Below are 12,133 nucleotides of genomic sequence, written 5' to 3' on the forward strand. Positions count from 1 at the left end.
TGCTTTATGTGCATTGAAAAACTAGTTAGCATGTTAGCATCTAAGGGATGACTGCCATTAGTGTATGCAAACAAGCTCTCCTCTCACTAACAGCAGTGCAGCTCCCTAGAAATTGATTTGCAGTGAGAAGTTCTTTTCTTTTTAGAAGAACTTTTCTTTTAAAAAAAGAAGCGATAATCCCCGCTAGTATAAATAAAGTGCCTCAGATGCAAAGATGTAACAAAATCTGTGCTATAGCAGCACAATGTAAAATCACCCAAGCATGTCATCACCTGTAGGTGACTTAAACACATGCCCTTCACTTAATGGGTGTGGTTTTAGTGTGTATTGAAAGTCAAAATATGAGAAAGGCAATGTTTGCCTAAATGCAGTAAGAGCATCTACCTTTATAGCTCCTGGAGACCAAACAGGCAGCAGATTACACACGAGCACAGCAGTCAGCTCTGGTGCAAGCGATTGCTCTTATGCTGTACATACAGCAATAGCACAAGGCAGCAGATACGAGAAGCATAAAGTGAGAACAGGTGTAGAGGGAAAATTAGGGAAAGTAAAGTATTATGTCTGTACTGTGATCAGTACTGGGCACACCTACAGAATATTACTGTACTCATTGTGTGTTAGAAGGCATTGCCAATACAAATCAGCTCCCACTACCACCTGGTGAACTCATGTCACTTCTGAATATAGTACGAGTCCCTGATGTTGCTCTTTTTTCTCATGTGACATATTACAGTGTCTCAAGGGCAGAACAAGTCAGGAGATCGGGGCATCTTGACTTGAGTCTGAAATGTAACAGATAGACTTGCACTTGTATTGTGCAGCCCGCAAGTGGTTGTTTGCTATCAGTTGTCACAAGCAAAAGCTGAGGAACAGAAACTATATTTGCAGCAGGCGCATGGTGTTTCCTGTTATGGGAAGGATTAGTCACGGGCACAATATGCCAGTGTTCACTAACTCAACCCCAAATCCCACCCAGCACATATCCAAAAGCAAGCAAACCTCAAAATAAATGCAATTGTCAGTGCAACTGACACTGGCCAACTCTGCAAATGTAAAATGATCCTCACAGAAAACTGATCCCATAGGGAAACACTAACAGCTTAGTGCTGATTTACACAGGCGAAAAATGAACACTGTATTGCCCCCTTGGCCAGCTTTACATTGTGAACCCCTTACTCACCTCTTTTTACGTTGCTAGTCTAGAGGGCAGCAAGGAGTATGAAAGCTCTGAGGCTGACCATGCCCACTTTTGGAAGGCTGTGACCACTTTCCTTCTCTAAAAGAGAGACACAGAAAGGACAGGATAAGTAGGAAGCCCAGAGGAGGAATAACTTGGAATTTGTTTGGATGTTTTGTTTTGATGTTCCTCAAATTTAGGAACCTATCATATCTATACAATAATGATTCCATTCTTAAGAAAGTTCATACACTCATAGATAACAATGCCAGAAGTGTTCACTGTGATCACTTAGTCTGACCTCCTGCATAGCACAGGCCATAGGACTTCCCTGTTTGAACTAGCGCATATCTTTTGGAAAAAGCATTCAATTTCGATTTTAAAAATTGCCACATTGGAGAATCCACCACAGCCCTTGGGAATTTGTTCCAGTAGTTAATAACTTCACTGTTAAAAAAATTGTACCTTATTTCTACTCTGAATTTGTCTAGCTTCAACTTCCAGACATGGGATCTTGTAATATCTTTGTCTCCTAGCCCATTATCAAATTTCTGTATATTGTAATCAAGTCACCTCTTAACCTTCTCTTTGTTAAACAAAAGAGATGGAGCTCCTTGAGTTTATCACTAGAAAGGAATGCTTTCCAGTCCTTTAATCATTCTTGTGACTCTTCTCTGAAGCCGCTCCAATTTATCAACATCCTTCTTGAAGTGCAGACACCCAAACTGGACACAGTTTCCAGCAGTGGTCACACCAGTGTCAAATACAGAGGTAACATAACCTCTCTTTCTCAATATTCTCCTGTTTAAGCATCTAAAGATTGCAGCTCTTTTGACCATATGATTGTTCTGGGAGCTCATGTACAGCTGATTATCCACCATGACCCCCAAATCTTTTTTCAGAGTCTCTGCTTCCAGAATAGAGTCACCTATGCTGTAAGTAAGGCCTACTTTCTTTATTCCTAAGTGCATAACTTTGCATTTGGCTGTATTAAAACACATACTGTTTGCTTGTGCCCAGTTTAACAGGGAATCCAGATCACTCTGTTTCAGTGACCTGTCCTCTTCAGTATTTGCCACTCCCCCAATCTTTGAGACATCTGCAAATTTTATCAGTGATTTTATATTTTCTTCCAGGTCATTGATAAAAATGTTAAATAATGTAGTGAAAGAAAGTATTTATTAAGGTGATGAAGATGGTGATAACGTTGTGACAGAATACACCCCGTATTCACACCCTACACACTACTGTATTAATCTTTGTACGCCTTGTAAGGTATTATTTGAAAACTCAATTGGCTGGTCAGTATAGTCCTGATAAAATACATATAGGAACATTCTATGTGAAGTTATATGATTCCCCTGTATGATGTGTGACAGACCCAGATCAGTGGGGTACAGGAGTCTGGTCCTATTGGGAAATATACTGGCCCCTGGATGAACAGTTTTCTGTTCCCTGAGTGACCAGAGGAGGGGCTGCACTAGAGCAATCAAGAATCTGCCAAAACCAATTAAGACAGGCAAGCTAATTAAGACACTGGAGCCAATTAAGCACATACTAGAATTAATTATGGCAGGCAGACTAATCAGGACACCTGGCTTAAAAAGGACCTCCCATTAGTTAGGGGTGCGTGTGCAAGGAGCGAGAAGGTGTGCTGTTGGAGGACTGAGGAGTACAAGTGTGATCAGGAGGAAGATCCTGTGGTGAGGGTAAAGAAGGTGTTGGGAGGAGGCCAGGGGGAAGTAGCCCAGGGAGTTGTAGCTGTCATGCAGCTGTTACAAGAGAAACTGTAGACAGTTGTAATCTACAGGGCCCTGGGCTGGAACCCGGAGCAGAGGGCGGGCCTGGGTTCCCCCCATCCCCCCTCAACTCCCTATTTGAGACAAGAGGAGGTGACCTGGACTGTGGGTCCCACCAGAAGGGAAGGTCCCTGGCCTATCCTCCGACCCACAAGGTGGGTCAGCAGAGACTGTGGGGATTGTTCTCCTCCCTTTCCCCATGCTGGCCAGTGATGAGGTTAGCTGAGTGAACAGCAGGTTTGAGCCACTACCAAAAGTGGCCAAACTGTGGGCGGCCATGAATCTCTGAGGCAAGCAAATTTGTCAATAAGCGCAGAACCCACCAAGGCAGAGGAGGAACTTTATCACAGATGTTATTAACACATGTTCCAAACCCCACAGCCCTGCCCAAGCAGAAGTTGACAAACAGGTCTGTCCTAAACAGAGGAATGTGTGCTTGCCCTAATTTGCATTTAAGCAGTAAACAGAGTTGTCATGCAGGAAGGGAAAACAAAAGAAATTCAAACAGGTAAAAAAAAACCCCAGCAGGTTTGTGTGTCTCCTGGTCTCAGCTGGAAATGTTTTTTAAGAGGGAGACTGAAACTATAAAAGGAAGGGACCAACACTGCAAGGCACCCCACTACCCCCCCTTCCCACTTAATTCTTCACACCTGAGAAGACAAAAGGAAACAGCCATTGGACTCTGGGGGAGGGCTCCTAACCTGAAAGTTTGGTCAGTAATCTGCAGAAGCATATGGTGAGAAAGTTTGCTTTGCAACTAAGATAGTTTCTTACATAGATACCAGTAAGAGTTTTATCTTTATTTTTTTAGCCATTTCTGACTTTTATGCCTCATTACTTATACTCAATTAAAATCTCTCTCTTTGTAAACAAACATGTTTTACCTAATTCAGTGTGTTTAAATTAAAGTTTCTGGGTAACTCTATTTACGATAATAAGCTGGTGTATATGACCATAGTCACTGGAGGGGCTATACTAAGACTGGTCAATCAGGGCAAACTGCAAAGAATAGGGCAGATGATCCCCAAAACTGGTGGTTTATTTTATAAATAGATTTACCAAGCCAGTAACTAAACAGCTCCTTACTGGTTACCAAGAAGCTAAAATATAGTTTCCTTTAAGCAATCCAGCCTTTGACTCCCACCCAGACAGCCAAGTCTATATAGTGAGGGTTATTTAAAACCTTATTCACCATATATAAAGTTCTACCAATCTCACAAGATGGGACACATTATCCACCAGGTCAATGAATATTTCAGATCTTACCCAAATACATGCTTACAGCCAATTCTTATTAACTAAATCTAAGATTTTTTTAAAAGGAAAAGAAAGTTAGTGGTTGAAAGATTATACATACTGATATGAATAAAGTTCTTAGGTCAGTTTCATAGCAGAGATAGTGTGGCTGCTGATTTGTAAAAGTCCTTCCAGAATCAGTTCAATAGTTTATAGTCCAATAGGCAGTCCATGTTCAGAGTTTGTTCAAATTCCTCCATGAGAAATTGCAGGGCTAATCCAAAGTAGACCTGGAGATCTGAGTCTTGCGGCTTGAACTTCCCCTGACAAAGTTTAAGCAGATGGGAGATAGTAAGGATAAAGGCCCCAAAGTGCCTTTACAGCTGAAGTTCAGCTGACATACTTGAAGGTCTGTATCCTTGAAGGCCCGTAACACACACACACATACCCTTTTACAGAGGTTACGCCATCTCGGACATCATGGGGTCCCTTACCTTATGCGTTCCATGGGCTGAGTCTGATCATAGCAGTTGTTGAGGATTGTGCCTTTGGGATAACACCACTCCAACTGCCAAGTTGGAAGCATCTGCTTTGATGATGAAAGCATACAAGGTGTCAGGGTGGACCACTATGGGACTGGTGGTAAATAAGTTTTAATTGCTCGAAAGCCTGCTATGCTTCAGGAGACCGGAGGAACCTGGTGTTTTTGTGGCGTGAGGGGGCAAACTGCTTGGAGAACTTTCTTCCCATTGCTTGCATAGATGATTGTCAATACAAACACAAGATCTGTGAAGACATCCAGAGCTGCTGGGGTCTCAACTTGGGCCAATTCATCCTTAATCTCGTCCCGTAAGTCCCACCGAAACAGACATAACTGGGCTGACTCATTCCATTCCGTGTCCAGTACGAGACAGCAGAAGTGAGCAACTTAGGACGCGGTTATTGATAACCCTTGCTGGAGTTTCTGCAGGGTGGCCTCAGTGGAGTGGGAATGATTGTGGTTGTCAAAGATGGTTGACAGGGCCATCCTTCAGCATATGCAGCATACACGGCTGCTTAGGGCACCACTAAATTTGGGGCACCACCGCCGGGATGGGACAGCAAGCAGGTAAGAGCGGGCTTGGGTCGTAAAGCCGAATGCGCCGGCGTGGCGCATTCTGAGGGTGGGTACCACTGGGGTCTCTGGGAAGGGATACGGGAACTAACCTGTGTGACTCTCTCACCGCCGCTGTGAGGTGAGGTGGGCCAGGTAGTGCTGGCTCCAGCGGTATCCTTTTGCTGCTGGCATAACATGTTTTTCTTCTCCCCTCCCCCACCCCCGCAAAGTGGAACCCAGCCCCCAACAATGCCTGGAGTCCCATTCCCCCAGGGCTGAGTGAAGCCCCCACCTCCGGTGAAGTGGCCATCCCTGCCCCCAATGGGACTAGGTGGGATGCAGGTGCTTGGGCTGGCTGGCTGCATGCTGAGGAAGTGAGTCACTTCTTCGGCAGCCAGCCCGAGCACCTCCGCTCCAAGTGACTTCATGGACTCGAATGCGCACAGCTGGTTGGGCTGGGAAGCGCGTTTCCTGCCTGGTGGCAGCCTGGTAGCAATCCATCCAATCCGGGAGGAGCTGCATGGGGCTGGAGGAGCTGCCACAGCCCCATGGGTCCCCCACTCCTGAGATGCTGCACTTCACCATAGTGCCAGCCGCGGTGGTGGACAAGCAGCGGGGGGACTACGACACAGCCTGGAAGGGGTAAGCAGAGGTAGACTACAGCAAGCTGGGCGGGGCACCCCATGGACCCCTATGACACGGCCAGCTCCGAAGGTGAGTCAGGCAAAGTTCCCCCAACTTCTCTGGCTGGCCTCTCCCCTCCCCTGGGGGCAAGAATCGCCACTCGGCTCCAGGGACATCAGCAATTGGTGGTGGGGGGGAGGCTTCTGGTGGTCCACAGGTGGGGGTGGTGACTGTGCTCCCTCGACACACTGGGGTCAGTTGGGCACCAGTTGAATAATACTGCGTAGGGCCCCATAAATCCTAAGGACGGCCCTGATGGTTGATATCGCCTTCTGGAAGACATCCCAATTGGACAGAACTGGACTGTTGGCTTCCAGCAAGGGAGAGGCCCAGTCCAATGCCTCCCCAGTCAGCAGGCTGACTACATCTGCAGTCAAAGTAAGAACAAGAGGCAGCACTGACTCATTGGGGGGAGGGATAGCTCAGTGGTTTGAGCATTGGCCTGCTAAACCCAGGGTTGTGAGTTCAATCCTTGAGGGGGCCATTTAGGGATCTGGGGCAAAAATTGGGGATTGATCCTGCTTCAAGCAGGGGGTTGGACTAGATGACTTCCTGAGGTACCTTCCAACCCTGATATTCTATGATTAAGCCTTGGAATTTGGGGCAGGTCCCATTGAAGCTCTTGAGCAGAGGGATAGCAGGTCCCAGCTCAGGTGACTGCACATCTGGATGGGCCCAGAGCACAGTGTTTTCTGTGTGGAGTTAATGAACTTGCTTCTGCAATGCCTAATTCTCAGTGGCCAGCTGTGCGTTCTGTGCCTGCAGTGCTTAGTGGTCTGCCTGGAGGCAGACTGCCTGCTTATGCAATACAGTTACCCCTTCAGGGAACTCCACCGGTTCCATCCTTGACTGGATCCACTTAGAGAAGTTAATAGCATCCAAATAAGCCGTAGGGACTTGAGTGTGGATGGTCAGGCCTAATGATTAGAGTCATGGGCCTGGAAATGGAGCTAGAGCCAGAATCAGAGTCAGGTTCCACGCTGAAGGTCAGAGCCAGAGAGAAAGTCAGGAGTCAAACCAAGGGTCCAAGCTGGAGTCAGCATCAGGGCAGGGCACAGGAGCAGGGACCTGGCGTGAGGCAGGAAGGCAGTAATCGGGAACAGATGGGGGTCTCGGATAAGGACAAGAACAGGCTGGGAGGCAGGAACCAGGATCAGGCTGGGAGATAGAGCAAGAAAACAGGGTCCATAATAGCAGCCAGCCAAGGATTCCTCTAGTTTCTCAGACAACTTCCTGTGCCTCTTTCTGGTTTAAGTAGAGCTTCCCAGCAAGCCAATCAGTGGAGCTGGCTGTCTCCCCCAGTCACAAGCTTTGTGGGTAGGGCCCTTTGTGAGCTAGAGCTTTGCTGGCTCGCTTCTCCAGTCATTCAGGTGAGCTGCTGTGTGGTGGCCATCATCTAAGCACTGCCTAGGGATCCCCCGTTCCAGGTTTGAGACCTGAGAGCTCTCACACTCCTCCCAGCTTGGGGTCATCTGCAAATTTTATAGGAGTACTCCTCACTCCATTCCCCAAGTCATTAATGAAAATATTGACTGGTGACAGACCCCTGTGGGACCACCAATATTTATTTTCTCACAGTTTGACAGCGAACCATTGATAACTACTCTTTGAGTATGTTTTTTTCAACAAACTGTGTACCCACTTTATAGTAATTTCATCCAGTTTGCTATGATGTCATATGACAGAGTCAAAACCTTTACTAGAAATCTAGATATATCGCATCTATTGCTTTTCCTCACCCCCTCCCCCGTGCACTAGCTAGTAACACTGTCAAAGAATGAAACAGGCCGGGGCTCCATTGTGCTAAGCCCTATACAAACACATTACAAAGAGACGATTCCTGCCCCCAAAGAGTTTACTATACTGCTTAAAGGGAGCATGAAAATAAATATATATTTTAAAATCACTCTAGTTAATGTTTCCCAGGTTATCTAGGTGCAAATGTTTGCTGCATCCATAAATTATGCTCAGGTACTATGGTGAAAGTGTTCAGATTCAATTGTGATGAGTGCAGTATAAATACAGAGAGAGAGAAGATCTCAAGTATGTATTGGAGATTACTAAACTATTACAAAATCTTTAATCCGCTTTAAGAATTGATCATTGCTTTGTGGCTTGCTATTGTGGGCAAATAAATCGCCGGAAGAAAAAAGTTAAACTATTGGGAATTAAACATTAAAATATTTTGTACTGGCAGAAGTAATCAAAATGCCAGGTTTAGTTTAGTGTCTTGAGGCTGCATATATATATAATGTGCAAGAGTTGCTCCATCCTATTTATAAGAGGAGAGAATTTGGCCATAGAATAACATTGCACTCCATCTAGAAGAAATCCAGGATTTTCAGCAGTCAAAATGTTTTAAGCATTCATTTACAAATCTCCAGCTTCTAAGTAAATGCTGAAGAGTTATGTAACAAACAGTGACCCTTCAATGGACAATATGCCTTTCCCTGAAAGAATGAGGATCTTATACAATGATGCTAAAAAATGGATGGTTTTAGCTTGTGGCTAAATATATGCCCACTAATGGTTGGATGCAATCACAATTACTCCTTCTTCTGTTCAGAACAAAATAATAGAAACACACAATGCAGTTTGTCTAACATCATCTAAAGCACTTAATCTCAGGCAAAAATCCAAGAGGCTATTTAGGGAAGGACAAGCAAATCAAGTTCACATTACAGCTCTTTGATGTGGTACAAATACATGGATGAGTGGTGTATTTTAAATTTCTCAACAGAGTGATGGATTTTTTTTAAAAAAAGGAAGAATGTTGGAACCTGGAGGACATTCAGTATTAGATTAGAACCAATATTTAGATACCATATGTCAGCTTTAGGGCATAAACTCTCAGACTGTCCGGCATACAACAAACTCTGGATAGCAAAATACTAAAATACTATCTGGTTAGACAATGGTTTCAAATGTGCAGGACTACAATCTACGCTTAGAGACATTCAAGGAACTCCCATTGACTTTATTGCGAGTTCTACATGTGTATGTATCTGAGGGCAGAATCTGAGCCCGACTACACAAAGGAATATTCCAAGAAAGGCAAAATCTCCCTGATAAAATGTTATGCCTAATTTGCCTAAAATTGAAAAAACAACATTTACTATTGTTTTGTATAACATAAAATCTCTTGTGTTTAAAAGGAAAGTCATTAATCAGGACAAGTATTTCAGCTTTTTCTAAAGGGTTGGTGATTAAAGTTGGCTAGTCATCAGTAGTACAAAGTTGTATACAAGATAGATACTTATTTAATTGCTACTGCCTCTAATCATCATATGGATTCATAACATAATTACTTACATGCCCCATGCATTAGTATGGCAGAGGAAAAGGAACCAAATTCTTCCCTGACACACTGCACAATTTAACTGGAGAGAATGGGGTTTCACTGTGGGTAAACCAAGGTTTAACATGGCCCAGGGGTTTTGTCCATTTTTGTTTCTAAGGGTATGTCTACACTAAAACATAAACCCATGCTTGAGCCTGGGCTCAAGTCCAGCCCCCCGTTGCGTTTACACTGCAATTGCGTGAATCCAAGACTCAGCCCCAGGGCTCCAGGACCCTGCAGAGCGGGAGGGTCCAAACTCAATTTAAGCTGGGACCCAGGGTCTGAGCCCTATTGCTTTGAAGTGTAGGTGCAGCCCTGCTTGAGTCAGGTCTCGGGAGTCAGCTGGGAGTATCCCACAATTCCATGGGACAATTTCCTTAGTCCTCTCTATCAATTCCATGGGCCAACAATCTGCAGTCGACTCTACTGAAAACTGAAGCCACCCCTACTTTGCAAATGGTAGCAGCGCAGGTCAGTGTTAACCCATTCTCTTCCATCACCGACCTGCAAGCACACTATCAGAGAGCCTCCTGGGTTTGCACTGGAGAGCAAACCAATCAAGTCTTTTGCAAAGCAAGGTGCTTCCTGGTAAAGTGCAGGGCAGGTAGTAAAGTTTTCTCACAGTGCACCACAGTCCAAGGGCTTGAGCAGCCACATTTTGGGGTGGTGCTGGAGAGGGGGCGGCAGAGACTCTGGGATATGGTTACTTTGACTTGAGTACTTGTGGCACCTTAGAGACTAACCAATGTATTTGAGCATAAGCTTTCGTGAGCTACAGCTCACTTCATTGGATGCATACTGTATGCATCCGATGAAGTGAGCTGTAGCTCACGAAAGCTTATGCTCAAATACATTGGTTAGTCTCTAAGGTGCCACAAGTACTCCTTTTCTTTTTGCGAATACAGACTAACACGGCTGTTACTCTGAACTTTGACTTGAGTCTGCACACTGCAGTGGACACCTTGAGCCCTCGGTTCAAGCACAGTTTAAGCTTGGGTTAAAATACAATGTAAAGGCTGAAGTCCAGGGTTCCCTAATACAGGTCAGCTGACTCCTGTCCCACTAACCTTGGGCTTATGTTGCAGTGTAGACATGCCCTAAAAGGGCTACATTCACATGGAAGAAGTTGCAATTCCTTAACTGGTAAGAAGGTGGCATGCAACTAAACTGGAGGAAAATTAAACTGCAGAACATTTACTTAGAAGAGTAGGCTCAGCATAGGCTTGCTAACAACTGCTTTGTATACAGAAATATTAGAAGTAATCAACCTATCCTCTTTATATGACTTATTATTTGTGTTATCATAGTGCCTATGAGTCGCAGTCACAGACCAGGACTGTTAGGATATAGATATTCAGGCCTGTCTGTAAAGGCCTATACTCTAAGCATTTAGGTATATTCTTATCACTTGGCTAGTTATAGAGGTATAAAAGAAAGAATCAAAATCACTGTCTGCTGGTGTAAGGTCCTTCTCTTACTGTGACAGTCTGAGGCCCTGTTCTTAGGCTAAGGCCTTTGGCTAAGCAGCAGAGGCAGCCATAAGCTAGGAAGCGACCGGTCACGTCCTCACATTCCAAACTAGTCACATTGAAAGAAGGTGCTATTGGGCTGTTAGGAATACACTCCTGTCCTGATAATGCCTATCACCTCCAGAGAAAGGGAAGTGCCTAGAAGATGTAAAAGGAAACTTAGTTTGATAGCATCCTGTCTGGCAAGAACTCACTTATCAATAGCTGGGATGTGAAATCCTCACTTCTGTATTGTTTTGTCATTATAGTTCCCATTTTGCTATTGTTTGTCTGCATAATCTCTGTCTGGTTCTGTGATTGTTCCTGTCTGCTGTATAATTATTTTTGCTGGGTGTAAACTAATTAAGGTGGTGGGATATAATTGGTTACATAATCATGTTACAATATGTTAGGATTGGTTAGTTAAATTTCAGGAAAATGATTGGTTAAGGTATAGCTAAGCAGAACTCAAGTTTTACTATATAGTCTGCAGTCAATCAGGAAGTGAGTAAGTGAGTGGGTGGGTGGCTGGGTGGGAAATGGGAACAGGGAATGGGAGTGGGGAAATTGGAATCATGTTTGGCTAAGGGCAGGAATGGGAACAGGGACACAGGTGTAAGGCTCTGTGGTGTCAGAGCTGGGAAGGGGGACACTAAGGAAGGAAACTGGAATCATGCTTGCTGGAAGTTCACCCCAATAAACATAGAATTTTTGCACCTTTGGACTTCGGGTATTGTTGCTCTCTGTTCATGTGAGAAGGACCAGGGAAGTAAGTGGGTGAAGGAATAAGCCCCCTAACAAGGACCCCACTGTGCTATATGCTACTCAAACAAAGAACAAAAGGATAATCCTTGCCCCAAAGAGCTTACATCGAACCCAAACCCTTGGGCGCCATATATGTGATAGCCAAAAATTAGTAGAAAGGAATAGTTCTCCAGTTCCTAGTGTAAGAGAGTTGACCAAGGGGTTATACAATATGAAGAGCAGGGTTTTTTTTAATGGAAAAGTATATTCAGATCACTCTGATACACCCGTTTAAGTGTTCATATATCGATAATCACACTTATATGGCAACAGTGGAGCACTATCAATTTTTTTTGATGATTCAGACTTTAATCAACCTCCTTAAAAAAAGGCAGGTCTGAGCCAGTGTTGATTCAAATAATCAGCACTTTGAGAACAATATATATTTGATAAAAAGAAAGCTAAGATTTATGCACCTAACAGATGTGAACACAGCATCTTGCCTTGGTCTGTGATTCTACGGCACCAGGAGACAGATAGTAAGGAGAC

This window comes from Lepidochelys olivacea (genome assembly GCF_965140295.1).
Source record: "Lepidochelys olivacea isolate rLepOli2 genome assembly, chromosome: 5".
In the NCBI taxonomy this organism is placed as follows: Eukaryota; Metazoa; Chordata; order Testudines; family Cheloniidae; genus Lepidochelys; species Lepidochelys olivacea.